Here is a 16,080-nt window from a genome sequence, read left to right on the forward strand (position 1 = left end):
CTACATAAATCTGGAAATGTAATATATAATAAATGGGGCATCTCAAAACATCTCAGTATGGGGGCACCTGGGTGGCTCAGTCGGTTGAGCTTCCGACTTTGGCTCAGGATTATGATCTCGCAGTTCGTGGGTTCGAGCCCCATGTTGGGCTCTGTGCTGACAGCTCAGAGTCTGAAGCCTGCTTCAGATTCTGCATCTCCCTCTCTTTCCCTGCCCCTCTCCTACTCACACTCTGTCCCTCTCTCTCTCTCTCAAAAATAAATAAACATTGGCACAAGAACAGACACTCAGATCAATGGAACAGAATAGAGAACCAAGAAATGGACCCACAAACGTATAGCCAACTAATCTTTGACAAAGCAGGAAACAATATCCAATGGAATAAAGATAGTCTCTTCAGCAAGTGGTGCTGGGAAAACTGGACAGCGACATGCAGAAGAATGAACCTGGACCACTTTCTTACACCATTCACAAAAATAACCTCAAAATGGATGAAAGACCTCAATGTAAGACAGGAAGCCATCAAAATCCTCAAGGAGAAGGCAGGCAAAAACCTCTTTGATCTTGGTCACAGTAACTTGTTACTCAACATGTCTCCGGAGGCAAGGGAAACAAAAGCAAAAATGAACTACTGGGACTTCATCACAATAAAAATCTTCTGCACAGCGAAGGAAACAATCAGCAAAACTAAAAGGCAATCAACAGAATGGGAGGAGACATCCGAAAATGACATATCAGATAAAGGGTTAGGATCCAAAATCTATAAAGAGCTTATCAAACTCAACACCCAAAAAACAAATAATCCAGTGAAGAAATGGGCAAAAGACATGAATAGACACTTCTCCAAGGAAGACATCCAGATGGCCAACCAGCACATGAAAAAATGCTCAGCATCACTCATCATCAGGGAAATAAAAATCAAAACCACAATGAGATATCACGTTACACCTGTCAGAATGGCCAACATTAACAACTCAGGCAACAACAGATGTTGTTGAGGATGGGGAGAAAGAGGATCTCTTTTGCATTGTTGGTGGAATGCAAGCTGGTGCAGCCACTCTGGAAAACAGTATGGAGGTTCCTCAAAAAACTAAAAATAGGGGCGCCTGGGTGGCTCAGTCAGTTGAGCGTCCGACTTCAGCTCAGGTCATGATCTCGCGGTCCGTGGGTTCGAGCCCCGCGTCGGGCTCTGGGCTGATGGCTCAGAGCCTGGAGCCTGCTTCCGGTTCTGTGTCTCCCTCTCTCTCTGCCCCTCCCCCATTCATGCTTTGTCTCTCTCTGTCTCAAAAATAAATAAACGTTAAAAAAAAATTAAAAAAAAAAAAAAAAAAAACTAAAAATAGAACTACCCTACGACCCAGCAATTACACTACTAGGCATTTATCCACAGGATACAGGTGTGCTGTTTCGAGGGGACACATGCACCCCAATGTTTATAGCAGCACTATCAACAATAGCCAAAGTATGGAAAGAGCCCAAATGTCCATCAATGGATGAATGGATAAAGAAAATGTGGTGTGTGTGTGTGTGTGTGTGTGTGTGTATATATATATTTTATATATACACACACACATGTATATATACACACACACATATGTATATGTGTATAAATATACATATGTGTGTGTGTGTGTATATATATATATGTGGATATATATGTGGATACACACACACACACACACACACACACACACACACACACAATGGAGTATTACTCGGCAATCAAAAAGAATGAAATCTTGCCATTTGCAACTATGTGGATGGAACTGGAGGCTATTATGCTAAGTGAAATTAGTCAGAGAAAGACAAAAATCATATGACTTCACTCATTATGAGGACTTTAAGAGACAAAACAGATGAATATAAGGGAAGGGAAACAAAAAAAGTATAAAAACAGGGAGGGGGACAAAACAGAAGAGACTCTTAAATGTGGAGAACAAACTGAGGGTTACCGGAGGGGTTGTGGGAGGGGGGATGGGCTAAATGGGTAAGGGACACTAAGGAATCTACTCCTGAAATCGTTGCACTATATGCTAACTAATTTGGATGCAAATTTTAAAAAATAAAAAATAAAATTAAAAAAATTAATAAATAAAATAAATAAACATTAAAAAAAACACTTCGATAAAGATACAATGCTTAATAAAGAGTGCTGGGACAATTAAGTAGCCATCTGGACAGGATGAAAGTAGACCAGCACCCCAACACCACACATAAGCATGTGCCCCAAATGGATCAGGGATGCAAATGTAAAAGAATGAAACCATACAGGGACTAGAAGAAACCATAAGCGAGCCTCTCTCTACTCTCAGTGTACAGAAAGTCTATGACTTCACTAGGAGTCAAAATCCAGGAGAAAGTGGAAAAAGACATTTTATAAATTTAATGATGGAAGTTATTTTATATGTCACTAAAACACCATAAGCAGAGTCAAAAGATAACTGGAAAACTGTTTGAATATGTCTATGCTATGTATCATAGACAAATATCCATGATACATAAAAAGAAAACCTCCTAAACGCTGAGACAACTGATAAGAAAAAGATGTGAACAACTAACAAAGATATAAAAATGGCCAAACATATAAAAAGAATTAGAGAAGGAGAGAGATGAAAATGACAATCTGAGACCCCATCCTCCCTGCTGAATGGTAGAATTAACAAAGCATGACAACAACAATGCTCTGTTGGAGGGGCCGTGGAAATGCCCAAGTTTCACCTAGACTCGATTCAGAATGCAAATCAGCACCACCCTTTTGGTGACACGTCTATATGCACTCACCTTTAAGCCAGCCATTTCCACCCTAGAAATGGATCCTGATGATACACTAATGACAACATAAAAATCCACGTGCAAAACCCAACTAAGCACAGCACTACTTGGAAGTGCAAAATACTGGAAACGTCCTCAACGTCCACACACAGGACACACTTGAATAAACCATGACGGGGTCACTAAGTGAGGTACTTAGTGCAGCCATACCAAAGAGCAAGGAATATCTCCATCACCTGATGTACAGTTCCTAGGCTCTATTACGGAATAAGAGAGTATCTAGAGTATGCTATCAGTTAAGGAAAAAACAAAAAGAAATTTTTAAAAAGTACATGGACTCTGCATACAGAATTCGGTGTAATTTATTTTGTGGGATTATGGCCCACAGAATAAGTGACCATGAATCCATACTGAAATAAATAATTCAACAAATAAGTAGGGAGAAAAAAAAAAAAAACAGTTCTCCCAAGTAAAATTCCAATTAATAAATACAAAAGGCATGATAGAAAACTCACAACGTGACTGGTGCTTGTATGTGGAAAAAAGGAAGAGTAAGCCAGATGTTACTGGGAGACGGGGGGGTGGGGGTGAAAAGAACAGAGTCATGTGGATGGTGAAAAGGGCGACAGGGCACTGATCCTTCTCTCAGCAAATGACTTAGTATATAGTTCTGCCTTTGAAAATCATGCTAATGTTTCACATACCCAAAAAACAAAAATACAAAAAAAAAATTAAAATTAAAACCAGACAGGAAGTGGGCAGAATCCACAATGGAATATGAGTGGCTTCAAATTAACTTAATTGAATCACAAATTAGTAACATAACCACACTGAATCTAACTTTGGAAAGCATCATTTTGACTACATACTGTAATATTAAAGACAAAAAAGGGCTCAAACATTATATGCTAGTAAGCAAAATGTCTTTTTCACAGGAGGATGGGTTAGGAATTCCAAAACTGTGCTACCCGTTTCATAGGACTGAACAAGTAACATGTACACCATGGAAAATGAGAGGTGTGTTTCTCCCTGCTACAGAATGGAGTTGCATATAAGAGGCGGGAAGGCTAGAAATAAATCCCCTGCAGGTGAAGTAGAATCAGAGAAATTGGTATGACCTCATACTCTTTAACAGATACAGATAAACACAAATAAACAGAAACAGATGTCTGTACACCTATATACATCTCCTAACTCTGTCCACTAACGCCGCCTAGAAGTGATGGCATCTCAGTAGCAAAGAGCATACCCAGTGCTCAAATTAGGTGTCTTTATACCATTCACCAATGAAAGGAACCTGGACTCCTTGGAGAAATGGCTCAATCCAGGACTGAAGCAAGGAGAGGACAAGATAAGCCTGGACTAGCTCAGGTACAGAAAGGAGCTTCCACTGGCCAAATCCCTAAAACTCTTGAGTAATAAAATATAATGACAATGAGAGATTATGCACCACAGAATAAATAACCTTGACCCTAAAATGAAATGAAATAAATAAGTAAATAGGAGTCCGCTCTCTTCCTCACAGCAAGATTCCAGTTAACTAATGTAGACGGCGTGATGGGAAGAGAAAAATCACCACCTGATAAATACTATAGTATGAACTATTGCAGGCAAGAATAATCAGTGGCTAAAATTAATGGTGAAAGCATGATAGAGTATCACCAAGCAACAACGTCACCAAATACTTAATAATAACTTCACAGTGGAGAAAGGCAAAAGTCACCGCCTGAATGAAGTAAGTTTAACCCCTAGTTACTGGATGTTAGAGTTAACTCAACAGAGATGCAGGCAATGTGCGGAATCCCGCTGGTGTGACCCTCGAGGATGCGGATCTATCACTCCTGTAGGCTTGACAGGATGCGCGGCTGAGGCTCATCATCAGGAGACACCAGGAAAGCTCAAATTAGGCAACATTCTACAACATAAATGACCAGGAGTCTCCAGAAGTGCCACTGTCATGAGGACAACGACAGACTGAGAAGCTGTCCCCCTAACAGAAAGAGAGCTGACGTGCCTACTAAAAGCAGTGTGAGACCCAAAGTGGGACCCTAAACTAGGAGGAAAAAGGCAACATGTGAGCAAGATCTGTACAAGGGTTAATCATATCGGATCAGAATTTTTTTCCTGGTTTGATAACTGCATCCTGGTAACGTAAGACATCTGAACATTATAGAAGTGGAGGGAAAGATCTACGGGAAAGCTTCGCGCTATTTTTGCAACTTTTCAGTAAGTATGATATCATTTTGAGATGCAAGTTACAAAAACTTTGATACTCTATGAAGTCCCAGCCAAAACATGTTCAGGGACAATACTTTTAACAGCCAATTATTAGAAAAAAAAACTAAATGCCCATCAATAAGTGGTTAAATAAAATTCCCTTGTACATAAAATAGAACCAATAGAATCCATGAATAAGTACGAGCACAAAGTATTCTATAAATCCATAAATGAAAGGATAAGGAAGCTTTCTATCTACCTGCAAGGAATTATTCCAGGATATACCTTTGAAGGAAGGGAGGAAAGTACAGAGAGAGGACGGAGAGTGGAAAGGCAGGGGAAAGTGGAGGTCTAAGGGCTGTTGTAACACTTTTGCTGCCATAACCAACGATGCAATGAATGATTAAATCCCCGTCCCTGCAGACAAGTGTTTTCACATCTGTAGGGGAGGGCCACAAAACACGGAACTGCTAAGTCAAGAAGACTGCAGTAATTCAAATGTATTTGAATGTACCAGCAATGTATCAGAGTAAACATCTCCACACAATCTTAGGAGCACAGGATCTCCTAGGGTGGGGCGGGGTGGGGAGGGGATCCAATGTGCTCAGCAAAATATAGTATCTCATTTTTTTTTCATGTTTTTTTAATGTTTATTTATTTTTGAGAGAGAGAGAGAAAGAGAGAGAAAGAGAGAGAAAGAGTCAGAGCACGAGAGAGGGAGGGGCAGACAATGAGGGAGACACAGAATAGGAAGCAGGCTCCAGGCTCCAAGCTGTCAGCACAGAGCCCAACATTGGGCCTGAACCCACAACCATGAGATCATGACCTGAGCCGAACTGGGACGCTTAACCAACTGAGCCACCCAGGTGCCCCTATGGTATCTCATTTTAACTTGCAGTTCTCTGACCACCAACCAGTAAGGATGAAACTCTTTGATGTTTACCTGCATGTCCCTTCCATAAACTGCTTGCTCATACTTTTTGGAAATTATTCAATTAAGTGGTTTCATTCAAGGAGACCTGTGACATTACTGATGTCACATCACATGTGTGTGTGTATATACATATATGATTTTATACATGCTTTTTTATATATTTATATAAATACAAACCATGTACACATATATAAAATTATATTTTTTTAACCTCTGTGGGTTTTCTTTTTCTAGATATTGATTTGGGTGTTTCCCAGGCTACACAGAAATTTAAATCATTAGGCCATGAAACCAATCAAATCTTTGTGATTATGACACTGGAGACTGCAAGGGCCACTCAGTGGGCAGAAGTCACAGGTGCCTGGTTCCTTCTCATTAAGAACAGGTCTGTCCGGCACGAAAAAGTCCACACGTCCTGCATGAGCTTTAAATGTCCTACTGAACATTCATGTAGGTAAAAAACATATTCACAATATCTACATTCTAACTCTATTTCACATATAAACACAACGCATTTTTTTAAGCAGATTCAGGAATCCAACTTTTATGAAAATGGAGGGAAGGAAAAAAATCACATTTTGCTGCACTGAGAACTTTACCAAGAGTCATCATCTGGTCTAGAAAGGCCCATCACTAGGATTAGGCCATTCTTGGCATTTAAGCCATTAAGGCCACACAGATGTCACGCCACATTCACTCCCCTCACATTCAGTGTAATTCTATATACATTTATCTCTTACATTTCCTGGTGCCTCTATGCCTGAACATTTCCATTTTGAAACATATCTATTACCTTACCAATTTTTGGTTTCTCCCCTTACATTGTATTCAGAGCACTGTCATTTGTTACTGTGTGTGTACGTAAATTATATTATTTGTGAATATCACTTCAGAATAATAAAGGATACAGTGCAACGTACTTGTTATACGAAAGGATCTCAGAGCCTGAAAAGGTTCAGAAATACTGCTCTAGGATTACAGGAGAGGAAAGACTCCCCTAATTCCAGGCCTCTGACCCTCCTCTCCTTCACCCCTAGCAATACAGATAAGGCTCCTCCTCTAATGTCCATTATGCAGTGAACCTTGTTCCTAAAACTTGGTGTCTCAGCCACGTCAGTGTTCTCCTCAGACATCCAGTTCTCAGGCTCAAATGCTTAACTGAAGCTACTTAGGCAACGGGACAATGTGAGGAAAAGAAATATATACTCAGAGTGCCATGTGCCCAGGATATGCTCAATGGAATACCCATCAGTTCTATTTTCATATTTTTTAATTACCATTTTAAAAATCACCTTATCAAGTATACCAAAACCTTTGTTATTTAGTAAAGTGGTAAAAACGTCAAAACTCTCTGGTAACTATCATACAATATTGACATGTGTTTAAGGAAAGCATCAAATTAAACTTTTTACTTTTGCCGTAAACTTTCTTATCTGACCCCTCATATAAGAGAAAGGAAATTTACAAGCTAGAAAACACGTCACAGCCTGGCACAAAGGACGAGCTGTTGATTCTAAAACATTCTGTGAAAGAGATCTTTGACATACACATTAATTTGTAGTTTTCCCAGAGCGGTTTCTATCATGTGATTCTGTCAGTTTCTTTCTCGATGTATCTACTGAGGAGACAAGCACGCGCGCGTGCACGCACACACACACGCACGCACACACACATTCAGCAAAGAAAACACTGAAGAATAGGCCATTAAGACGTAACTGTGTCTGGGCAGTTCATAACAATGGTTCAGCAGTGTATCTGCAGGGACACAAAAAGGCACTGTTGCACAATGTTCGGGTGCATTCCATGAGAAGAATTTGATACCCTTAACTTTCCTCTAATATCCAATGGCACCAAACTACAGAAAATCTATAGCAAGTTTTATTGGACTCATCCCACTGGTTAGATGTTCAGTGGTTACTTCTAATTCTCCATTTTTTTCATGTTAGGTGTAAAACACTGAATTTCCATTTTACTGAAAAGCAGTATTGTTCTCAGCTGAAACAAACTTTTTAGAATTATATAAAATAACATTTTCTAATATTTAATTATAGAATGAATTTCAGTCTCAACCTGGCTTCCAGTTGGTTAAAACCTTCCATGATATTCCATTTTCGACCCTACTTTTGTCTTCCACTAATTTTGTTTTCTACTAAATTCTTTTAAAATCTCTAGTTTCTAAAACAGGTTTAGAATTATTATATCATAAAACTGAATCTCTGGAACAATGAGATACTGTACATCTTAGGAGCAGAAGGTATTTGAAAATCCCAATTACTCATTATCATTATTATCATCATTATCATTATCCTTAGTGTGTGCAAACATCTAAGCCATGAGCTCTTTCCTGTATATTTTGTTGTTACATCATCAGAAACAGATCCGGGTAAGCAAAAAGAGAAAAAATTCTCAAATGGCAACTATGCTGCTTCTTAAATGTTCTTAATAAAGAAAAAAGGAGAAAGAAGGGTCCATATTGGGTCAATATTTGTCCATATTGAGAACATAATCTAATACAGGGATCCAGACAAATAAGAAACAAAATATGTATTTTGCCCCAAAGATTACATCTCCACCAGTGACATCAAGTTAGCCCCCAGATAAAGGACTCCCTTTCTCCCCTACCAACAGAACCCCAATTCTGTTGGGAACAACAATGACCAGTCTGAAATAAATAAAAATATATTTCCTGCTTCCCTTATGAATAGAGAAGTCATCTGATATGGTTCCAGCCATTGGGATAAAGCACACAGTTTTGAGTGGGACTTCCTACAAAGCCCCTTTAAAGGAGGGACAAAGTCAAGTGGCACTGTCCCCCCATTCGGTACTTCCTCCTTTTTAGAAAACACATATAATGGCTGCAGAGGAGCACTGACGTTCCACCATAATGGAAAGATCTCTAAGACTGCCGGGACCTGGCACTTCCATGCTCGAATGGCTAAACCAAAGCCAGCAACTTCCTAACTGTGGACTTTGTATTATAGAAGAAAACTAAATCCCCCATCTTATGTAAGCCTCTATTTTTTTTAGTTTTCTAGGACATACAGCCAAACTTAATTTCTAAGTAAGGCAACCTAATAGAAAACAGGGATACAGAAAAAGTTCTATGAAAAGCTACAGGGGAACACTCTCGTTCTGACAGAGGCAGGGGGTGGTGGGGGTCAGGAGGATAAACCTAGAGAGAAAGCAAAATGTATGGTTTGGTTCATTCATTTGTTCAACCATCATGGTCAACCACAGTTAGCAGGTGTCAGGATGCAGATAAAACACATAGTGGCTACCCCCAAGGAACTTTGAAATGGAGTACAGGCACATCAAGAGGTGGTTAAATACAGGATTATTCACATGGGACAGCCACACACAGCCATGCCGGACTATGTCTACAAGCACTGTGTCTAATAACCCACAGAGCTGCTATCCAGCCATCAAAGCCTGTAGTCAAAAGTGCCTTAAGGACTGGCCTCAGCCCTTGAGCTATAAAAACAGTAATAGAAATAAACATAGGGCACTTTGAATAGGATTTGCCTCCACAGATAAGGCTAGTAGCTAAAAGCACAGTTTCGTTTTACCTATGGATCCTGTTTCCCCTTCACAACCACTCTCTCCAATTTTCCATGACTGCAGACAACCATGCCTTAATATAGTCTAAAATCGAGGTAACCCTTCAAAGTGGCTCAGAGCACACCTAAACCTAAGTGCAGCCATAAGCAAGGGACAGCAACAGTTAACACGCGATGCTTTAATACCCTGTTTACAGGTTTAAAGGTCCTGTTTTTTAGTTCATTTATTCTTAGTTATTAAACAATACCACTGAGTGCCTAAAATTTAAGAAAGATTATGTTTCTTACGTTTAGAGCATAGAATAAGGAGAGAAAAAAAATACACAAGAGTCTTTTTCTCTGTTGTATAAACACACACACACCAAGAATAAGTAGAATGTCTTTGAAACCAAAACAATAGGAAATCACTCTTGGCTGAAAGCACGGGCCCAGATCATGTTGATTTCTTCTTTAATCCTGCTAAAGCAAGTTTCTGCATGCTTTCTGGGGCCTCCACCTACAGAGCTGTTAGGACAACAGCCAACACATATATTTAATTACGTAAGTATTCAACGCTATCAGCCAGCTGTTGCCAGTACATAATACACTGACCTCTTTCACTTACTCTCTTGCTTAAAATGGCAAAAACAAAGCAACTGTTGATGTAACAGTAATCATGAAATATGCAAAATACTATTCTCCAAAAAGATTGTAGATAACTACAAAAACTCAGTTTTGCATTTTAAAATGACCTACTACATCTAAACTGCTTTTTCTGTTCCTGATTTGCAAAATAAGTGACTAATCTTTCAACTGTGAGTTTATTCCCTCATTTTGCCTTATTCAAGTCTACCAGAAGAAGTTCAACCCTAAAATACACTTTCTCCTTTATTTCCAATCAAGTTTCTCACTGGGATATACCACGTAATAATATCCCTGAACTCCCATTCATCTCCATGTTTTTCCTTGGTTAGGGGACAAGTAACATAAACCTTGTAACGAGGAACTGGTCAAAATCTTTAGGAATCAACAGAGAGTTCTCCATTTATGTTTCCAGAAAGCATGTTCCTCCAACACCATTATTAACCCCAGACTCGCTGATGGGGAAAACCAAATATAAAGTCCTTGCAACAACAGAAAATAGACTAAACAGAACCATGACTTAGGACTTGAATAACACAAATCCACACGTGGTACGATGATAAGGCCTAACCCCTAAACAACAACGTATCCACAAAAATGTGGTCTGTACCAGTATCCCCGTGCACATACATCTTACTATCTGACCTCTCTCATAACGTCCTTTCTCAAGTCAACCTTACCAATGTTTCAGCTTCCTCCCCTGCAACAGCCGTGTGGATTTGTGTTTTGTTTTTTTAATTCGGTGGTATATCTGTTTCCTGCTCATTTGGTGAAACGAACAATTTGATACTCAAAAGCAAAATATATGCCATGGTATTAATATAGCTATATAATTTATATATTTAACCAGAGTAAATACATTAACAATGACTTGCTGATGCACAGACAGCATGATGCTAACCTCTCTTCCCCAAAAAGACAGAATCAGTTCGACCTAACTGTACAAATATGTATCGAGTAATTACAATTGTGTGTCAAACTCTAGACCAAACATTACCAGGTTTTTATCTACACCTTTCTTTCTACCCTCTGACTCAAGATGAGATGCTTCAATTGAGCCAATGGTCAAGGTCCTGAAGTTGGCCCAGCTTAGTTTGGCAAGAAGAACAAAGTCCTGTCATTCATAGGTGGACTTCTGCCAGCTTGACCAAGTGACTACTCCAAGAATTCCTATCCTATGATCCAGCAATTGCTCTACTAGGTATTTACTCAAAGGCTACAAAAATATCGATTTGAAGGGACACATGCACCCGGATGTTTATAGCAATATTATAAACAATAGCCAAATTATGGAAAGAGCCCAAATGTCCACTGACTGATGAATGGCCATAAAAAGAATGAATCTGGCCATCTGCAATGACATGGATGGAGCCAGAGTGCATTATGTTAAGAGAAGTAAGTCAGAGAAAGACAAATACCATATGATTTCACTCATATATGGAATTTAAGAAACAAAGTTAAGTGAACATCGGGGTGAAAAAGGGAGAGGGAGAGAGGCAAACCATTAAACATACTCTCAACTACAGAGAACAAACTGAGGGCTGCTGGAGGGGTACTGGGTGGGAGGATGGCTTAAATGGGTGATGGGCATTAAGGAAGACACTTGTGATGAGCACTGGGTGTTGTATGTAAGTGGTAAATCACTAAATTCTACTCGTGAAACCAATATTACACTGTATGTTAACTGTAATTTAAACAAAACCTTGAAATTTAAAACAGAAGAATTCTTACCCCCTTTCCTACTCTCTCTGGAAAGACACCGTGCAGCAACAGTGACCAATACAAGTTTCCTACCTCACTTATGACATCGGGCAGGTTTCTTCCTAGTTTACAAGGAAAACATAAAAAGAAAACAGCATGATTTCTTAAAAAGAAGGTCCATTAACAGGATATTCGAAAATTAGAATTTTCTTTCCCCTTTTTGCAAATATACAGACTTGTCTCCAACAAGAGATTCACAAGGGCCTTGGGGGACCATTCTTAGAAGAGTTGACAAGCAGTCTATTAATGGTTTCTGTGTCCCAAGAAAAGGAAGATCATTACACAGTAGAGTCAGCGGGTCAGAAACTCCATAAAAAAAGAATTTTCCTGAGGTCAATAACCTGACCTCAAGACTCACAATCTAGTAGAATGTCAAACATGTAAACAAACAATAAAATGTAATATTCAACAATAGATGTTTGTACGGGATAAAGAAGTAGCAGAGAATAGAGGGTGATTAACTCGGTGGACCTTGGAGGTAAGGGGGGCAGTTAGAAGGGAGATGACCTCACAGATGATACTGCCTTTGATAGGAGTTCCAAACGAAGAACAGGTTGCCAGGCAGGATTACATGAGTGTGTGGGTGTGTGAGTGTGTGTGCACAAGTGCACGCACATGCACACATGCATGCACTTGGGAGAAAGGGGAGCATTTTCAAAGGAAAGGGAAGAAAACGTGCAAACACATGATGTGTTTAAAAAATCATATAATGTATGGGAAAAGTAGAATTCTAAGGAGCCACAAGAAAACAAGCTAGAGAGGGAGGCAAGAAAGATTTTTTTTAAGACCTTATTACACTAAGAAATTTTACCTTCATCCTATAGCTGGGATGGAACCACTACAGGGTGTGAAGGAAAGGAGAACATGGACTGGCCCAGAAAAGTAGCTGAAAACAAGTTAAAATTTTCCCGTGAAATTATGAGCAAGAGATACTGACGACGGTAACTACAGCATTAACAACAGGAATGGAGGGAGAGGGTTACATTCAAAAGATATGTGTCTAGTTCGCGGCAATCTGACGACTCCTGAAGAGAACACAGTGGTTCACTGCCGGTTCCAAGAGGAACACTTATTACCACATAAGGAATAAAAATACTAATAACAGCGAGTGAAAGTAATGAGAAAGAAGATGGGGCACCTGGGTGACTCAGTTGGTTAAGCGTCCCACTTCGGCTCAGTTTTGCGAGTTCGAGCCCCGCATCGGGCTCTGTGCTGACAGCTCAGAGCCTGGAGCCTGCTTTGGATTCTGGGTCTCCCTCTCTCTCTGCCCCTCCCCCACTCACACTGTCACTGTCTGTCTCTGTCTCTATCTCTCTCTCAAAAATAAATAAATATTAAAAAAATTTTTTTAAAAAGGAAAAAAGAAAAGAGGAGGAAGAAGGGTTAAAAGGAGAAAGGAAAAGATATTCTAGAAGGAAAAGAATCAAAGAAAACTCACAGACTATCTGGAAGATGATCATGCAAGCAAACAAGACAGACAGCATGAGTGCAAACACCAGCGGGGGGGGCGGGGCGGGGAGGCGAGGTACATAACATGGGTTTCCACATGATGACTGGAGGGGTCAATGAGTCATGTCAACAGAGAAGTCCAGGAAGCAGTCAGATATGCACGTCTGGATCCTGGAAGGGGAGAGGAGAGTCAGAAACAGAAATGTGAGAGTCATCGGCGCACGGACGGTATCAGAACAAGTGAAGGAAATGAGAAAATGGGAGGAGGAAATGTCAGCTCATACTAAGCACGGCACTGTTCAGGGACAAAAGCCTCACGAGGCCATAGCTGATCCAGGACATACGAAGTCAAACAGTCCACTATTTTTGAACTAACATTCCATATGGAGGGAAACGTGCTGGTGAGCAAGGAAAACTGAAGCAATGAGACTGTGCCTGGTAAAATTATACTCAGGCAGCTGCCACTGACAGTTTAAGGACATAAAACTGACAATGAACTGAAGCCACCGCATACAACTAGAAAAGCCAAAACTGAAACACCAAAGTTAAAAAAAAATAGACAATGTACAGTATTAAAAATTAAGTTTATACTTATTTATTATTATTTTTTGAGAGAAAGAACACACAAGCCAGGGAGGAAGAGAGGGAGAGAGAAATCCCAAGCAGGCTCCATGCTGCCAGCACAGAGCCTGATGCGGGCCTTGAACTCACAAACTGTGAGATCATGACCTAAGCTGAAACCAAGAGTCAGATGCTTAACGACTGAGCCACCCCGGCGCTCCAAAAATTAAGTTTAACAGAACAACTTCTGTAAGGCCAAACTAAAACCTACTGTTAATTTTCTCTTCCAAAAGATAACCTGATTACTAGTGAATCTAGGTTAACAACACAATCAGTCAAGCTTTTTATTCTCTTATAAACTGGATAATTACTAACTGAAAGGCCAAGCATTTCTCTGTTCTTAATAGGTTAGCTTTTTTAAAACATTGTACAAATTCATGTTCAAACAATACTATGCTGCGTCCCCAACTTTATGAAGAACTCCAAGTTAAATCTACATAGAGCAAAAAAATGACTTCATAATAGGAATGACCATCCAATAACTTCTGTGTTCTCTCAATGCTGTCCTGTAGACAAAAAGATGTTATACAAAGTAAGTAGCCTCTGTCTCAACCGTTTTCTTCTCTGTTCATTCCTTCTTAAATTTCCAATTGTTCTCTTAAGTAATTTCACTCAGATATCTAAACCTTCCCTTCCACATTACCATTTATTTCTATAGCAAAGGTGGTTCAAAGAACCAGTGACTCTGGTCTATCCACTATCAGCAGGGCTAAAACCACACTGCCCGTTTGGGTTAATCATGCACCAGGTCAAAAAGAGGTTGACAGCCCATATGATCAAAGCAAGCTGGCTATTCTTTCTGTCATTTATATAGAACACACAAGATGTGTTTATTTTCACCAGCCTCTGAATGACCTCCTTTAGGTGGCATAGAAAAGATCCCACATTTCTATAAAGCATTAACCAAAGGAGTTTTCTTATTTGATACTCTCATTAAGAGCAAATTTTATTTTTTTGAAACTTTTGATCTTTTTCAAGAGCCCCTCAAGTTAAAGGCCATATTGTCTAAATCAAACTGGTGTAATGAATAAAACAAGGACAGGGCAACTAGCAAATGCTCAAGAGGAAAGTGCACACATCCAATACGCTGCTATCACAAAACATGGGGCTCATTAGTGATTTTTTTTCAAAACCAGCAAAGGCAACAGCATTTAAGATTTCAAAGTTCAGAAAGCAGCCTCCCCCCACCAAAATCACTCGACTTCATTTTTGCTACTTAAAACTCCCACTCGCTTATCAATCTAAATACCAGTAACACAAACACTGTAAAACCTTAATAATTAGATCAACTAGAAGAGAGCCAGTACAAAGTACTGAGCAGCACAGCCTACAGATTAATATAGACGTGCACTTTTGTATCGGGTACATTAACTAGATTAACGAATTATTTAAAGATCAAATGCTATATTATCAGCACTAGCTTATAAAATGAAGACTTTCAAATAATTTTAAGCCACATTCTCTCTGACCAACATTAAATAACACTGCCTACAATACTGTGTATACTGTGAAGTTTGACCATCACCACCAGGGGGAAAAAAAATCAGTCTACCATTGTCTCATTAGGATTTCACAATTCATGGATTTTAATCAATGAGATCAATGATTCATGAATCTTAATATTAATAGTATTAATGACATAAAAGACCGTAGATAAATCCCTTAGAGTTATTTCTCTTTACTCCTGCCTCGGTGACTCAAGAGACATAAATATGAGGTGATGAGTAATTAAAGACAATTATTAAATACCAAAAATACAATGGGAGAGAAACAAAAGCAGAAGATCAGAAATGATCACGTTCAGGAATGAGCGGCAAAGTGAAGCAATCGTTATTCGTACAAGATCTAGATTTTAAAAAACATAGGTCTCAGCTCATCTTTGTAAATCTTTGAATTTGAGCAGAAGGGATTAAGTGAAGCAGAACAGGAAGAAGGAAAAACCTACTGGACTCTCCTGAATTTAAATGTCGTCTCACTATCATCAAAAAAAAAAAGAAAAGAAAGGAAGAAGAAAAAAAGAAAATGAATTCAAGAGAGGACACTGAAAGGGAAAGGACGAAGCCAGGAGACTGGAGGAGAGTGTAGACGACTGAGGGCGCAACAGAGTGCATAAAGGAGAGTGTAGACGACTCAAGGTGCAACACAGTG

At 39.4% G+C, this 16,080-nt stretch overlaps 1 protein-coding gene and 1 long non-coding RNA gene across 2 annotated transcripts in view; one reads left to right on the forward strand and one right to left on the reverse strand.

The window, feature by feature from the left end:
* The window catches only part of CDKAL1 (CDK5 regulatory subunit associated protein 1 like 1), a 537,841-nt gene that overhangs the window by 404,022 nt on the left and 117,739 nt on the right, over nt 1-16,080 (reverse strand). The window lies entirely within an intron of this gene.
* LOC125939519 (uncharacterized) overlaps nt 14,433-16,080 on the forward strand; it is a 6,159-nt gene continuing 4,511 nt past the window's right edge. The window contains exon 1 of the long non-coding RNA XR_007463077.1: nt 14,433-14,464. This is a non-coding gene — a long non-coding RNA (uncharacterized LOC125939519). The remainder of the gene's footprint in view (nt 14,465-16,080) is intronic.

The sequence above is a fragment of the Panthera uncia genome, assembly GCF_023721935.1.
Source record: "Panthera uncia isolate 11264 chromosome B2 unlocalized genomic scaffold, Puncia_PCG_1.0 HiC_scaffold_25, whole genome shotgun sequence".
Taxonomy (NCBI): Eukaryota; Metazoa; Chordata; class Mammalia; order Carnivora; family Felidae; genus Panthera; species Panthera uncia.